Below are 15489 nucleotides of genomic sequence, written 5' to 3'. Positions count from 1 at the left end.
CCATCGTTGCGTTTTTAGCAAAGAAATTGAACCATAAATATTCAGAAATAAGAAATTATAATTAGTGAACATAATCTATACATCTTCCATTAAATCACCAGCGAAAACCGTAAAATCAGTTCGTAGAAAAAGAAACTAAAAGTTTTAGCTTTTATTATGTGAAGTCTATATAGGCACTCTAATTGTTGCTTTGGGCCTATGAAGAAGCCCATTAAGCAGTGTATACATGAAAACAAAGATCAATTTCATTTCACTACTCACTCTCTCGCGAAATTCCCCCAATTCTCAATTCGATTATGAAACCCTAGATTTTTCTCTAAATCGTCTTCTGTGAATCATGGAGTATTTCAAGGTTCTTCCAACGGAGATTACATTAGATATTTTGACTCGTTTGTCAACTGAATCGGTGCTCTATTGTAAATTAGTATGCACAATTGGAGAAATATTGTTTCTCATAACCCATCATTCTCCAAGATTCACTTACATCGTCTCAATTATTCTTCTGTCGGTGATTCTGGTAAGTTGGGTTTTATTGTCATGACTAATAATATAAGAAATATTCCAGAATTTCAGTATGTTCAGTATAGTAATGAGAATCATGATCTGTCAAAAGCACCCATTGAGAAAATTAGAAGCGTTAATTTTTCCCCTCCAATTACTAGTCATATTAGAATTCTTAGTTCGTGTAACGGTTTAATCTGTTTTCATGGATCTCTATCTTTCAGAGAACAACTTGTTTATATCTGTAACCCCATCACCAAAGAGTATGTTATGCTTCCTCAAATTAAGAGAGGTTGTTGTGATGCTTATGGGTATGTTTGTTGGAGGTACGCATTTGGTTACGTTTCTTCAACTGATGAATATAAAGTTCTGGGAATAATGTCAACGAAGGAGTTTGTTCAAGTCCACATAAACACTTTAGGAAGTGGACATGGATGGAGAAACATTGGAAACTTCCATTCTGAATTCATCCCACCTTTATGGCAGCAACCTATTTTTTTCAATGACGCAGTCTATTGGATGGATGGTCTACTGAATGGAGCGATCTTAACTTTCGATTTGTCTGGGGAAAAGTTTTTTGAAAATTGTGTGGGTAAAATACCCGACGGCCACGTGTCGACATCCCAAGGGATTAATATATGATAAGATGATGAGGTTGGAGTACCAAATCACTCGATGAGAGAAGGATTTGTCTCAGTCGAGGAAACTGCCTAAGTGCCGCATGAATGACGCGTGTATGTAAAGGTATAATCTGATCAGACGGTCAAGTCTAAAAAGCAAGACCGCATTTAATGAAGGATAAGAAAATGACTTGGGTATTTGGGCATCGTGACATAAGACTCGGACGATCTATAGTACGACTCAAAGGCGATGGAGCATGAGGTTCTCCACAGAAGGGCAACACGATCCAAGGGAGATCAAGACAACTCGGAGGGAGGATCAAGTATGCCATCGCGAGGGACGGTATAGAACGAGTCCGAGGGAGCCAGGATGATGGATGACAGCTTACCCAGCTCGGACGATCAAGCGACTACGAGTTTATTCTATCTATAAATACCAGTCCATGTACTAGGAGGTGGACAACTTATGTAACTTTAGATGGTTTTTCTACAGAGAATTCCTGAGAGAGACTTAGATAGAGAGAAAGTGAGAAACCTAGAAGAGATTTGTAACACTTTCAAGGGTAAGACCTTATAATCAATAAGAAAACATCTTCTTCTCTGTGGACGTAGGTATTCATGGCCGAACCACGTTATATGCTTGTGTTAATATTTACATTCCATGCTATTTACATCTTGTTCATGATGAATCTTGTATGTTTAAGTAGTATTTAGTCTTTAATCTTACTTGGGTGTAGTAGTTAGAAAATATGGAGCTACATTTTGGCGCTAGAAACAGGGAGGTATGAAGATCTAATCTACCTCCCTAACAATAGCTCTATATTGTTTTCATAATCTCTGTAAGAGAAGTGTTTTCACACTACAAAGTAGATTTATGTTTAGATGAATGAGTAGATATCGGACTCAAAAATGATCTTCACATCTAAGAAGTCTAGGATAACCTCAAGATCAACAGATCTACGTTTTTCACTAATTTTATTTAATATTTCTTGTTATTTTCAAGATTTTCAAAGTTTTCCTCAAGTAGCTCAGGAGAGTTGCAGATCGGAGTAAACATGGAGCTCTAAATGCTTCGATGCTCAAACGATCTCCTCCATGAAAGAGCTGGGAAGAGATGCTGGTCAGTAGACTACATAAGGAAGCAATCACCTTATGAGAGTTGAAAAAGAAAAACTTTTCTTGATGTTCATCATCAAAATCGTCATAATCTCGGAATCTCCTTCTTAAGAATTTGAATTTAAGTCAAGGGGAGGAATTAATGAGTATATAATCAGTCGTCAAACTCAAAGTTTTGTTTGCTGTGATAAGTTAAAAGATGAAGAGATATATTTCCTAGAATGGGAAAACGTACTCAATCTTCATAATTAGATTCTTTCCTTATAGGGGTATGGCGTGTTGAGGGAGATATTTCCTCGAAAAAAGAGGAATGGGAAAAACACCTTTTCTCCATCATAAACACCTCATGCAAACAGGGATGTTTTGACATTTTCACATGTCTCAAAAATCTACTGCAAAGTCTTCCTGTATTAAACTGTCCAGTCTGAACTATGACTTAGTAATTGCACGTGACTTGCAAATGTAGGGTCCTACTCTTCTAAAAGAAAAGACAAATTAAGTATTATCGCATATGTTGCAGGAAAGGTAATGGTGACGCGACGATCTACTCGTGCGAGCCAAGGAGAAAATAGTGGAGCCCAAACAGAAGGACTCGACGATATGGAGACAGGCGAACCCTTGATCCCAGGCGAGGGACAACCCGATGACCAATATCGGGAAGGACTAACTGATAATTATATCTCCGAAGGCGAGGGAAACCCCTTCGAGAAGCGTTACGATATTCGTCTTACTCAGCCAGGAGGGTTGAACTGCTTGCCGAGACAAGCAGCAAATGGTAAGGTCAAAAAGGACAACCCTTCAGACCTCGCCGCTGCTAAGGATGCAATTGCAGCCATCCTGAGAACCCAAGAGTCTCAGGATAAGAGAATGATGAACTTAGAAAGGCGTAATAGAAAGCTAGAACGGAGAAACCGCAGGTTAAAACGCAAAGTAACAAAGAAAGTACCACTCACCACCATTGAAGAAATCCCGGAGGAGGAAAACCCTTTCGAGCATCTGCAAGACGACGAACGAATTAACATCCTTGACACCTTGAACGAGGAAACAACTGATCGATTTCCTAAGGGAAGTAGAGGTGTGCCCGACCATGAGGGTAGCCTATCCGAAGGGTCATCAAACGTTGATCCCAAACACATACGAAACAAGAACCGAATCGACGAAGTAAATATTGACTGCGAGACCGAGAATCTCGCAGCCACAAACCCAAAGAGAGGGGAGAAGTCGAGGTCAACTCTCTCTAATATTGTGTCATACGTCGAACAATCGTACGAGGACTCAGGGCGATCAAAGCATCGCCCCCATGAACCATCTTTCTCGCCCGAGAGAGCTCTAAGAAGGAGAAAGAAGGCCGAAACTAGACGAGATGAGGAGGAACTCCAAGCCCGAGTCAACCGACTCGAGGCAATGTATAGAGAAGATACATGGAAGCAGGAGAATAAGAAATTGGCAGTGGTCATGCAAGAAGCATGACAATCTCCCTTATCCGAAAATTTATTAAGATTTCCATTCCCAAGGAAGTGCTCCCTACCGGCGTTCACACCCCCGTTCACAGGACCAGAAGATGCTATTGAGCACCTTAGGACTTATTGTATGACACTGAACCAATGGGACCACTATGATGTGGTGTTGTGCAAATTTTTCCTGGCTAGTCTAAGAGATGAAGCCCTGTTATCACTAGTAGAAAAGTGACATTTAGTAACAGTTCAAACTTTTATAAAGTAACAGTTCGTAAAATGCCTGTTACTAAATGTTAGATAGTTAAATAACAGTAACATTTTTCGTAAGAACTGTTACATAATGTCATCCAGGTTGTATATTGTAACTGTTTTTATAGTAAGTGTTACTATATATCCATGTTACTGTAACCTATTTCGTATGTCGACATTACCATTACAGTTCTTTAAACCAATTGTTATTATATACCTATGTTACCGTAACATATTTAATATGTCATCGTAGTTGGCATTATCGTAACAATTTTTAAACTAAATGTTACTATATATCTATGTTACTGCGACATGTTTAATAGGTTACCATAGTTGACATTATCGTGACATTTCTGTAAATTATTTATTTGTATAACTAGTTTTTGGGTATCCGGTTCAAAAAAATAACTACTTATGGACTGACATTAATTTAACATCTTGATTTAGTTCTAAGCACGAGAGCTAGCCATGGCTGGTACTGATGGTTACCTAAGGTTTGAAAAAAATCGAATATAATACAAAATAATAAACAAGTTGTAAAAATATGTAGGAATATTAAAAATATAAATTGTGTTGTAGTTGCGTGGTGTGACGACGAATGTGGTGGAGGTATAGTTTACTGTCTAATGAGAGTAAATATTTTATTTGGATAACATTAAACAAAAGGAAAACATGGAAGAGTGGTTTAAGAGTTATAATTAATGCAATAGGTCTCAAGGTCGAATCTTGTGAAGTGTACTTTTATAGAATTTATATTTCATGTCCAAGAAAACCAACTCATGGTAGTGGACGCGGCGTACATGGTGGTGACGGTTGTGGAGATGCTAGTGTTGATGGTTGTGGCAGTGCTGGTGGTGGAGGTAGTGGTGGCGCTAGTGGTGGAGGTGATGGTAGTCAATAAAAACTGTCAGTTTTTATGACAGTTTCAATAAAAACTATTACGGTTACTCAAACAATAGCAACAGTTTGTTCCCAAACATGTTACAATAAACTGTTAACGGTAACGGTTTTATGTAAAATAGTTACAGTAGAAATTATTCAGTAACATATATTTTATAAAGTGTTACTGAAAACTACCAACAATAATAGTTTTAGAATTTATGAGTCATTTTTCAATAGCCTTTCCGTAACAGGTTTTATAAACTTTCCGTAACAGGGGCTTTAGTAACACCGCAGAAAATATTAAAATTGTTACGGAAATAATACAGTAACAGTTTTTAACTGTTACAGATCATCATTTTTATACTAGTGTATGGTACAATAATCTACCCAAAGGCTCAGTCAAGTCGTTTGCTCATCTATCAGAGATTTTTTTAGAAACATATATTCATAACAGTCGGATCCGACCAGAAGTTGATGCGCTGTTTGAAATATATAGAGGACCGAACGAGTCGCTTTGTTCCCTTGTGACACGATGGAGAAAACTCTGTGTTGAGATCGGAAAGGTCCCTGAAGACTATGCAATCTTAGGTTTCAAGAATAGTCTTAGAAAGACAGGCCCTCTTTTTGTACGCATGTATGAAGCCGTGCCAAATAACTTGGGAAAATTAAGAGAAATCCAAGAGGACGTATGGTACAATAATCTACCCAAAGGCTCAGTCAAGTCGTTTGCTCATCTGTCAGAGATTTTTTTAGAAACATATATTCATAACAGTTGGATCCGACCAGAAGTTGATGCGTTGTTTGAAATATATAGAGGACCGAACGAGTCGCTTCGTTCCCTTGTGACACGATGGAGAAAACTCTGTGCTGAGATCGGAAAGGTCCCTGAAGACTATGCGATCTTAGGTTTCAAGAATAGTCTTAGAAAGACAGGCCCTCTTTTTGTACTCATGTATGAAGCCGTGCCAAATAGCTTGGGAAAATTAAGAGAAATCCAAGAGGACCACTAGTAGAAAAATTATGATCCGTAACAGTTAAAAACTGTTACTGTATTATTTCCGTAACAGTTTTAATATTTTCTGCGGTGTTACTGAAGCCCCTGTTACGGAAAATTTATAAAACCTGTTACGGATAGGCTATTGAAAAATGACTCATAAATTCTAAAACTATTATTGTTGGTAGTTTTCAGTAACACTTTATAAAATATATGTTACTGAATAATTTCTACTGTAACTATTTTACATAAAACCGTTACCGTTAGCAGTTTATTGTAACATGTTTGGGAACAAACTGTTGCTATTGTTTGAGTAACCGTAACAGTTTTTATTGAAACTGTCATAAAAACTGACAGTTTTTATTGACTACCATCACCTCCACCACTAGCGCCACCACTACCTCCACCACCAGCACTGCCACAACCATCAACACTAGCATCTCCACAACCGTCACCACCATGTACGCCGCGTCCACTACCATGAGTTGGTTTTCTTGGACATGAAATATAAATTCTATAAAAGTACACTTCACAAGATTCGACCTTGAGACCTATTGCATTAATTATAACTCTTGAACCACTCTTCCATGTTTTCCTTTTGTTTAATGTTATCCAAATAAAATATTTACTCTCATTAGACAGTAAACTATACCTCCACCACATTCGTTGTCACACCACGCAACTACAACACAATTTATATTTTTAATATTCCTACATATTTTTACAACTTGTTTATTATTTTGTATTATATTCGATTTTTTTCAAACCTTAGGTAACCATCAGTACGAGCCATGGCTAGCTCTCGTGCTTAGAACTAAATCAAGATGTTAAATTAATGTCAGTCTATAAGTAGTTATTTTTTTGAACCGGATACCCAAAAACTAGTTATACAAATAAATAATTTACAGAAATGTCACGATAATGTCAACTATGGTAACCTATTAAACATGTCGCAGTAACATAGATATATAGTAACATTTAGTTTAAAAAATGTTACGATAATGCCAACTACGATGACATATTAAATATGTTACGGTAACATAGATATATAATAACAATTGGTTTAAAGAACTGTAATGGTAATGTCGACATATGAAATATGTTACAGTAACATGGGTATATAATAACACTTACTATAAAAACAGTTACAATATACAACCTGGATGACATTATGTAACAGTTCTTACGAAAAGTGTTACTGTTATTTAACTATCTAACATTTAGTAACAGGCATTTTACGAACTGTTACTTTATAAAAGTTTGAACTGTTACTAAAGGTCACTTTTCTACTAGTGGACTACATAGCCTTGGAGGAACTCCAGGATGGAACCTATGATAATATGGCAAGAGGAAATAGTAGAGGAGCAAACGTGGTAAAATCACAGAACCTACCAGTGTCAGCCCAAGGAGCAGGGCCATCCAACCATGGGTCAACCCAGTTCGACAAGCATCAGACTGGAGGATGGGAAGGAAGAGACCAGGCCCAACAGAAGAGGGGCAAGTTCATTGACCCAGTTTATACAAAACTGAATACCCCCATATCCGAGATCCTCAAGAAGGTCGACGGACAACATAAAATCACTTATCCATTGAATAGAGGTCAGCAACCAGAATGAACTAAAAATAAGACTGACTTCTATGAATTCCACCAATTTCACAACCACACGACAGACTCGTGTAGGGACTTAAAAAAAGCATTGCAAGATATGATCAATGAGGGAAAACTCCAAGAATACATTGCACAACCAACAACACCACCTACCATTGGGGTACCCGTACATTGTGTGGAGATCCCTCAAGAGGCACAGTATTTGGGCCGCAATACAATTTTACACCCGGCAATAACCACCCTCGTACGAGAGGGAAATATTACCGGAAAAATCCACAAACGAAACTTCAAAGGTGATGAAGTTTTCAGTGTAACCAGAGAATCACCAATAGAAGATTGGATAAGGGTACCCATCAGCTTTTCAGCCTCGGAGGCACCGGAAGGAGGAAAAAATCATAACGACCCACTAGTGGTCACGATGGCCATCGCGCTCCCCGAACACGAGGGAGAGGAAGCAAAGACTAAAACACTACCCTGGGAAATGCCCAAAATTTTGATCGATGGTGGTAGTTCTGTCGAAATCTTATTTTATGAAACACTCAAACAAATAGGCCTCAAAGATGAGTGCCTCATACCCTCGAATTACAACATATTTGGCTTCAACGGGTCATCAACCCGTCCAGGAGTAGAAATAACATTAGAAATCCGGGTTGGAAGAATCCTTACCTTAACCACTTTCTGTGTGGTAGATGTCTTGTCACCCTACACAGCCATTGTCGGACGATCCTGGGTCCACGGAATCAAAGGAGTGGCCTCAACTTACCATCAAAGTCTAATATTTCCCACGCCTGATGGAGTGGCAGAAATTATTGGAGACTCTAGTGAAGCAAAGTATTGCTACAAGATCGACGTCCAAAATAGCGAGAACAATGTAAACTCTCCAAAAGCACAGGCGAGGAGGGTTAGAAGTATTAATAACTCAATTGAAGCCCATGACTACATTGCAATAAATGATGCACCAGCACGCTTGTCTGATGCCTCAACTTCATGCAACACCATAACCTCGGGACCGATTCCGTTTCATTATTAGTGGATGCAAATTCAATCTGAATGAAAAAACCATCTTTATTCCTTCTAGAGAAATTAAAACAATTCCTATTACATTTCCTTCTCCATTTGATGATCCATCTACCAATATCTCCCATCTATTTGGTTATGTTAACAAATCTTTTGGATCTCCATGTTCTTCTTCTACCTCCATCATTTCTTCTACTGCTTCATCTTCTTCTAAAGGAAATTCTACCAAAAAATCTGCAACAACTTGTGATTTTGGTGAAGACAAAATTTCATATTTAATATCAAAGTGGCCTACTTGTGCGTTCCATCTCTCCACTCTTCCTGATCTTTTAGAATTCTTCATCACTGATTCAATTGGTACCTTTGTTAATACCTTTATCTTGTGTGCTTTAAAGTATATGCGAAGTTTAAATGATGCATAAACTAATGCTAAAATTAACTTTTCAATCTTTGGGTAATTCTTCTCGGCACTTAAAAGTTTTTCTAATGTAATAAATGGGTTTCTCCACTCCTGCGTCTACTCGCAATAACACAACACTTAATGCATGCGACATCGTCGCAAGATAGATCAATAATTCTTCTCCTGATTCTGCTTTTTGTAAAATAGTTGTATTCATAGGATGTTCTTTGATTCCTTTAAAAGCTTTTTCACATTCATCAGTCCATTTAAATTTCGCACCCTTCTTGAGTATATCGAAAAAATATTTGCATTTGTCTGATGATCGCGAAAGAAATCTCCCCAGCGAAGCTAGAATCCCATTCAACTTCTGTACATCTTTTATTGTTGCTGGTGTTGGCATGTCACGAACTGCTTGCACTTTTTCCGGATCAACCTGTATTCCTTTCTTTAATACAATGTAGCCTAAATTTTTTCCCGAAGCAACTCCAATAGTACACTTCTCAGGATTCAATTTAATGTTATATTGCCGCATTTGTTCAAAAATCTCCGTTAGGTCTTGTACATGGTCTTTAGCTTATTTACTCTTTATTAACATATCATCCACGTATACTTCTAATGTTTTGTGTATCCATTTTGCGGACACCTTCTCTACCATTCTTTGATATGTCGCTCCCGCGTTTCGCAAACCAAATGGCATTTTCGTGTAACAATATAAACCTCTAGAGGCAAAGAAAGCAGTATGTTCTTGATCTTCTTCAGCGAGAGAGATTTGATTATACCCTTTGTATCGATCTAAAGATGATACCTTATCATTTCCCGCTACGGATTCCACAATTTGAGGAATATCTGGTAACGAAAAACTATCTTTGGGGCAAGCTTTGTTTAAATCAGTGAAATCTATGCAAATCCTGATTCCTTTGTTTTTCTTTGGGACAATGACCATATTCACTATCCATTCTGGGTATTTAGCTTCTCTTATAATTCCTGCCTCAAGCATTTTCTGTAGTTCTTCTTATATTTGGGAATGGTAAGTTGTTGCAATTTTTATTATTCTCTGTTTAAATGGTCTCACATTTTTGTTAATCTCCAATTTGTGACATGCAATTGATGGATCTATTCCTGGTATCTCATCCATGCTTCCTGCGAAAATATATTTATATTCTCGCAACAAATTAACAGTTCTTTCTTCTGCTTCTATATCCATTTTGGTTCCAATTCTCAAAATTAGAGGCTCCTCTATAGTCCCAACGTTTATTTCTTTTGTTGGTTCTGCGGTAGTGTAACTGGGTTTAGGTTCTCCCATTGGTGTTGGTTCTTTTATTGCTTTTATGGGTCCTTCTCCTTCTTCCGAAATTTCGCTGGGTATTCCTTTGCCTTCTTTTGCCCTTATTATATATACTCTAAATTCTTCTTCCTTCTTTGCTTCCTTTGCCAATTTTCTGCGAAATTGTTTCTTTTTTGCTTGTCCTTCATAATGTTTTACTTCAATTTGATGACATAATTTCGCATTGTCAACATCTCCTCTGATTTCACCTATTCCATTTGGAGTGGGGAATTTAATACATTGATGCAACGTTGATACCACAGCGTTTATCGCATGTATCCATGATCATCCTAATAACATATTATATGGCGATTCCATATCCACCACGCACAATGTTACATGTGTTTCGATTTGTCCAAGTGGAATTCGTACCACTATCTCTCCCTTAGTTTTTGTAGTGGATTTTCCAAAGCCGTGAACAAAATATGTTGAAATGGACATTTCTCCATCTTTAAATCCCATTCCCCGGAATGCGTGATAAAATATTATATCAACTGAACTTCTTGTATCGATTAAAGTTTTGTTCAACATCCATTCTCCTGTGGATTTTATTGTTGTCTCCTTCTCTTTTCGTGTAATAGGCACTGTGATGACCAAAGGAGATGTGTGGTTCAAATTTTCTTTTGGTATTTCTTCCGCCATGAATGCAATTTTTTTGCTTTTCCCAATCTTTCAAGGGTGATGTTTTTTCTACCGCCATAAATTTCCTTCCTTCAAAATTTCGTTTATGTATTCTTCCTTTGATGTTTTCACGGAATTCATTAATTACCGTTTTTGTTATCATACTACACTCCAATCTTTTGCCATTTTCATTAATTCTATTCATCTTTCTTCAAACTGATTCACTGATTTATTTAATCACTTTCTTGACTTGAATATTCTCAATCAACAATCTTCAAATTTCGATCTTCAATTCCCTGTTTCTAGCGCCATTATGTAGTTGCAGGAAATCCTGCACTACACTCTTCATATGATTTCATTATTAATCAACTCATTTTAGGTTTATATTCTTAATTTTATTGATTAATCTTTGGATGTTCTTAAAAGAAAAGATAAAGAACTAAAGAATGATCTCTGCTCTAAAATTTCTCTCTCCCATTTACTTGTTTCTTACTTCAAAAAAGATCTTTCTACCCTTTACAACTCGAATGACTATTTATAAGGAAATACATAGTGGATGACAGCTAATCTGTCCTTTATTTTCGGATATGGTTTGCGACATTCTCGCAACCTTACAAATATTAATTTCGCAAACTCTCTAATTTTCGCAGGACTATAATATCTTTCTCGTGATCTTAGTTGTTGTCATTTATTTTGTCATTTCTGGAATTGTTCTGCGACGCTTAAGTGTTGTGTCATTAATAATTTCGCTGAAACATTATCATTGCGAGATTCTGATTCTACATGCAAGGAAATCAAACTCTCTAGAGCAAGAGGGTCAGATTCTTTTATCAAGAAGCACCGGTGTTCTACATTGGTCCCTGTTTCTAGCCTCTTGCAACTGTCCTTTGGATACTGCTAACATTTTCCGTGTTCTTGAAAAAGACTTATGCAGAATGATTTGGCACCCAAGTCATCTAAGTAGTTCAAATCCATCCCTTTTCTTTCTTCCTCACCAGGCTCTGGCATCTTAAAACCATCATGCACCTTATACCGATCTTGTCAGGATCGATGCTGGATCAATTTGCTCACCTGCATTCTTTTGTGATGTTGACACATTACTTTGACTGTTATTTGAAATTTCAATATGTTTTGTTTGTAGTTCTACCAACACATAAAAACCGGAGCATCTACGATGTGGTCGGGCCACATCATAGAAGTACGTGGCCTATCTTCTTTTTTTTGCCATGTCTTGAAACTAATAGTAAGTTTTGTGTTTTTCAAAGGAGTTTTAGAGAGGCTAGTTTTTAAGGAAAAGAAGTTTTATATTTTTTTAAAAGAAAAAGTACGAAACATATCAATTAAAACTACTTTCTATTACGTATAAATAAATAAAGAGGGCACATACTTGTTTGATGTGGGCCGTAGATGCTCCGATCTTGATGTGATAAAAACACCAATTAAGAGGATCGAACCCTTGAGCACGGGATAAAAATCCCACTAAGCGGTGCGTATACAAAGCCATCGTCTCTAAACAAATAGTCAAATACTGTAGCCATTTCATTTCTTTCCGCATCCAAAATTCCCCCCATTCTTAAACCCTAGATCTATCCGAACCATCTTCTGCGGATCTTTATTTCAATGGATTATTTCAAGTTTCTTCCTCCTGAGATTACAGTAAACATCTTAAGTCGAGTACCCACTGAATCAATACTTGAATGTAAATCGGTCAGCAAATTTCTTATCATCCTTCGTTCTTCATGATGCACTCCCATCATCAACTCAATCATCCTTCTGCTAAGTCTGGTTTTATTACTTTAACTAAATTTGTTATTGCAAATCGTATTCCAAAATTTCAGTATTTCGAGTACAGTAATGATCAATCAGCAACTCCCATTGAGAAAATTACAAGGTATAATTTTTCCCTCCAATTACTGGTGATATCAACTTTCATGGTTCGTATAATGGTTTAATCTGTTTCGCTAGATCGAAATGCTTAGGAGAAGAATCTATTTGTATTTGTAACCCCATTACCAAAGAGTATGTTATGCTTCCTAAAATTAATCCAGATTCTGGTGGTAAGTATGTTCGCTGGAGGAACGCATTTGGTTATGTTTCTTCAACCAATGAGTATAAAGTTGTGGGGGTACAGTTTAAGACCGATTTTGTAGAAGTCCACATATACACATTAGTCAGTGGAAATGGATGGAGAAACCTTGTAAAGCTGAATTCTAATTCTACCCAGATTATTGGCAACAACCAGTCTTTGTCAATGGAGCAGTCTATTGGATGGGTAAACAGTTAGGAAAGATCTTAACCTTCGATTTGTCTGAGGAAAAGATTGTTGAAAATCTTTCACCACCTCCTCTGCCACCATACAGTTGGAGTCGGACTGGTAATAAAATTGGGGTTTTGGATGGGTTTTTGTCTTTTTCTGTCGATGGAGCCTATTATCATGACATATGGCTATTGCGAAGGAAGGATGACAATCATGACATGAAAGAGCAAAGAGGAACATCAGTCATTGGTTAGGAATAAAGAGTTCAGCGTTGATGGGAGTGAATTATTAGCCATGACGAAGACTGATGCTGTTTTTAGTTACCATAGTTTCAACCTCAACGTTTATGACACAAAAGCTTTAACCTCGAAAACGCTTGTGAATTTTGAAGAGCGATTTTGTAGAATATATCCTCACCAGAACACCTTGGTTTCGTTGAAAGAATTAGGAGAAGAAGATACAAAGATAATGGAGTCAGTTGAAGGAGATAGAAGGTTTCATCTTGAAATTGAATAACAAGGGACCTTTCTGTGAACCTGCTACTGTCAGAAAGTTTTTATATTACAAAGGTTTCATCTTGAAATTGAATAACAAGGGACCTTTCTGTGAACCTGCTGCTGTCAGAAAATTGAATACCAATATGTAAGTTTTTATATTACAAATTATTGTGAGTCTGCTTTTTATAGTTGATCCAACTTTATCTGGGAATGTTATTTGTTTTGGTTAAGCTATATAAATTGTGCATTTTGTTAGTAACTTGATTCTATTTGAATGGGTAAATCTGATTTATGCTGCAGTGACTTGTATACATGGTAGTCGAACAAGTATAGGTAATGTTAGGGATCCAAATTGATACAAGTTTTTACTTTTTATACATGGATTATGCAAGGTTAGAAGGTATTTTTTGTCCTAGATTAACTCTTTCTTGGATATATGTAACCTACTAAAACGCTATTATTCTATAGTTATTCAGAACTGGATTAAGATTTGGTTGATTATCTCAAAGATTCCCTTTTGGGTTTTAATTCCTTAAGGTGAAAAGAGAAATCTGCCTAATGTTCAGAACTCCAAAGAATTTTCATGAACTCTCCACTACCTCTTAAATGCCTTGATGAAGCTTGGAAAATCATATACGTCCAATAGAAAGGAAAATATTCCGCTACTGGATTATTTTTAAAATTGGATCTTGTGTGTTTCTCTGTATTTAAATCTTCTCTGTGCTTAAGTTTGATCTCACAATTGTTGCTCGGGAAAAAAAACTCTCTAATTGTGCTTTTGTATGTATGAAAAACTCAAAATTTTAGATTCCAGCAAGAGGGTTGAAGGAGCTCTGAAGCACTGGTGCTTTATGTTGGTCCTTGTTTCTATCCTTTTGCAATTGTGCAGTGCACTTGATGAAGAGTTTGATGTCCATCATAGACTGTGTTCCTGTTTGAAGATACGCATTCAACAAAACTCTCTAGTTTCAACTTCCAAGAGTATGCAGTGTTTGGGAATAAGCATGTAGTTTATCAAGCTTGAATCTCTTTTTGTCTTTCTGGAATTTGCTCGCATGATGAGGCTATGGCACAAGCTGAGTCAATTTTAGCTTGGCTGCTTTAAAAGTGAGGTTTAGCAATTTTCACCATATGGCAAATGATCGACTCGTGTGATGTTGCTATGGCACCATTTGTTTTGACAGCCAAATTTCGCAGCCTGCTACTTGATCTTTTTATGCCCAATTTCCCTCATTTTTTATTTTATTTTATTATTATTATTTTATTTTATTTGTTTTGCAGAGCATTTCATACTTCTGATTTTACTCGTGATTTTTTATTGTTTGGAGGTGATGGTGGATCATACTTATCATGCTCGCCTTCTAAACTTCCTATGTTTAAAGAAGGGTAACATTGGAGCCTTCAATATTGCTCTTCAGAAGAATGGTTTAGCAATTTGCCTAGCTATACGGCAGGCGTATTGTGGTTCTGAACACCAATAACTTGCCTTTGGTTGAACAGGTTGGACTTGGTGCCGTTCTTGTCAGGATGGATGCTGGGTCAATGTGCTCACCTGGATTCTCCTGCCATTTAGCTTATCAGGTTACACATATTGTGGCCGCACACAGATTATCGGTGTTGATGGTAAGCGCAAGATGGAAATAAGAGTTGAGGCTGGCTACTTGTTCATTGTTCCAAGAGTACTAATACTGAAATCTTCTTCCCTGCACCAAACTAAGAAGACTATGAGGATTTCCTCTCATCTCCTACAATCTTTCTTTAGTTTTAATTAGTGTTTACAAATTTTAAGATCGAGTTTTGTTCGATCATACAAACCCTTTAAAGTTTAGATGTTGACATTCGTTTGAGTATGAATTGATTTTCAGTTTGTTCAGGTTTTTTAATGTTGTTATTCGCAAGAATGCAGTCAGGTTTAGTGAGCTGAACAAACAAATAAAAAAATAAC

General features: G+C 37.0%; 1 long non-coding RNA gene across 1 annotated transcript; it reads left to right on the top strand.

Moving 5' to 3' along the window:
- Positions 1–12288: 12288 nt before the first annotated feature.
- On the top strand, positions 12289–15365 carry LOC113319244. The gene is made up of 3 exons (XR_003345258.1): positions 12289–13689; positions 14352–14930; positions 15045–15365. It is a non-coding gene; the product is annotated as an uncharacterized LOC113319244 (long non-coding RNA).
- Positions 15366–15489: the final 124 nt, after the last annotated feature.

Source organism: Papaver somniferum, chromosome 10 (genome assembly GCF_003573695.1).
Source record: "Papaver somniferum cultivar HN1 chromosome 10, ASM357369v1, whole genome shotgun sequence".
NCBI lineage: Eukaryota > Viridiplantae > Streptophyta > Magnoliopsida > Ranunculales > Papaveraceae > Papaver > Papaver somniferum.
Note: the sequence above shows the minus strand (reverse complement) of the source record. Positions and strands in the feature narration are given on the sequence as shown.